The sequence below is a fragment of the Meleagris gallopavo genome, chromosome 4, assembly GCF_000146605.3.
Source record: "Meleagris gallopavo isolate NT-WF06-2002-E0010 breed Aviagen turkey brand Nicholas breeding stock chromosome 4, Turkey_5.1, whole genome shotgun sequence".
Classification (NCBI taxonomy): Eukaryota; Metazoa; Chordata; class Aves; order Galliformes; family Phasianidae; genus Meleagris; species Meleagris gallopavo.
Genome location: NC_015014.2, coordinates 69,175,374 through 69,177,799, shown reverse-complemented (window position 1 = coordinate 69,177,799; position 2,426 = coordinate 69,175,374).

Below are 2,426 nucleotides of genomic sequence, written 5' to 3'. Positions count from 1 at the left end.
AGTAGGTTGAAAGTCACCTTTATCTGATGTCATTCTTGCTATAAAAGGACAGGTTCTGTACAGTGCCCACCCCGTGCTTTAAAGCTTGTAAAATGCTTTCTCAGTGCTGTGCCACCATAGGGTTCAAAGCATAATTCAGCTGAAGTGGGATGTAAGTGGGATGTGTACTTGGATTATATGACACACTAAAATTAAAATTATCCCCGGACATCATTCGCTTTTTAAACTGCAACTCAAATATCTGAACACATTTTTTGAAAATTCTGATGGTGATAATTTTGGTTATCGACTTCAGAAAAAAGAAACGCTTTGAGTTTGGGTGACAACGATTGTTCTCCTGCAGAAAGAAAGCCACAAGAACTGTTCCAAAATTAAGTTATGGGAAGATTTTATTCCAAGAATCATTAGGAATCTGTTCTTCCTCTATTAATCTGGACCCAAAATATAAAGGTGACCATAAAAATTCAGTATTTGATTTTAAAGCTCTTCTGTTGTTCCAGAGTTTTATGGAACAGACTGAAACTCTTTTCAGCTTGCTTTCATTTATTTATTATGCAGTTAAAGTGTCTAACTTCTGAAATGGGCATTTCAAGGACATGCTGAGGATCCAATTATTTATGTTTATTTTCATATTTCTTTAGATATAAAATAACAGAATATAAAAAGGCAATATTTGGAATGGGCAATGCAAAAAAAAAAAGTCCCAGCCAAGGTTTATGTATTGAATTACTGAACGTAGTAATTGATTTGTGCCTCGCTCAAGTGTTAACATTTTCCTTTGAAAGGAAAAAAAAATAATTTCAGGACCCACGTGGAATATGAGTGTAGAGAGATCAATTACAGAATTACATGTACAGTCAGTCTTATATTTGATATTTTTATGTTTATATCATTTGTAATGAAGAAGACAAATCAAAACATACAAAAAATTTATAGTGTCATCTTAATTGCCAGAGAAGCCACATTGTAAACTGAACAATACAGTCCTACATGTAATATATAGATTATTATTTGTAGTGCATGTTATAATAAGAAATAAGTATTAGATAACTATATGAATTACATGAAAATTATTATTTTATATATATTAATAGTTATTTTCAATAATGCTTTATTGAAATGCAATTCTGTTTACAATAATAAAATATAATAATTATATTACATGTTGTTTTTTAAAAAAAATTATCCATGCTGTTCATATTATAAATGTTCTTTTCCATACTGAAGAGTAGACGAGATTTATTTAATGGTTTATGCTTATGGTTTATGCTTAATATATGTTTTTATGTCTAGATCATATTGCATTCATTTTCTTAGGATTTTGGAATTTAAGGCAGGAAGTTTCCTTTATTTTGAAACATTTTATCTTCACTGAATATGTAGTGCTCTACATGGGCTGGCATAGTCTGATTGTACACTGTATAAATGCTTCTTGGGATTTCTCTATAAACAAAATATATTCTACACAGCTACAGTCTTTTTTGGAAGATATTTTCCTGTTTATTTTATTTTGATTTTTTTTTTCCATATTCACTGTTAAAATCAATGGAAATACACATTTTTTTTATTCTACACTGACAAAATAAAGGAAGTCTTAAAAGAAGACATAGCAAATTAGGAAAGGTTAATTTAAAAATCAATAGCATAGTCTGTCTGTTCTCTTTTACACTGTTTATGTGATTTCTAAAAAGAGCAAAAAGGTGTTATAAGGATTATTATTAAAGCTGACCTTTGGACAAATGAAAACAATTACATACAGAGCTTTCGCTTTCATTTTTTTCTCTGTTTCTTTACACGTTTTGATGCAGAATTTAACCAGCAAACTCAGTAATATAAGTTTTTCCCTTTTGAAAAAGAAAACCCATCCTTCATACTGAATTATCTAAGATTCACTGCCTTCTGTTCTTCTTTTTTAAGGGGTTTCATAAATATAATCTGCCAAACTATTAACAAGAATTGCTAGATCACTTGGCTCCTCTTTGGTGAGCTCAAATAGCAGTGATCACCTTAAAGGAAAAAAAAAAACCACCCTAAATTTTGAACTTTTCACTAGAAACAAGCACCAAAGCTTTTGATTAAATAACAGCTTTGGGTTTAATGAGGAAAAGAAATAATGGCTTTGCCCTTCCTCTTTGACATCAGTTGCAATCATGGCAGCATTCAAGTTCTTGTTTTATTTCCTTTCCCAGTGCTCTGGACCACTCTGTCTGGATTCTGTCTGATGTCATTTTAAGCTTGACCAGTAGAAGGTGAAGATCAATGTAAATAAATTCAAGGGCAAAAGTATGGGGTAGTGACATGTCCGCAAAACAAAAAATAAGGCTCTACAACAGCTGTGTGGTATCAGTTTTGCTCGATGCTGCGAAGACCTGGGGCATTACGCAAGCTGACAAGAAAAGATTTGATGCATTTGATAGCAGGTGTTT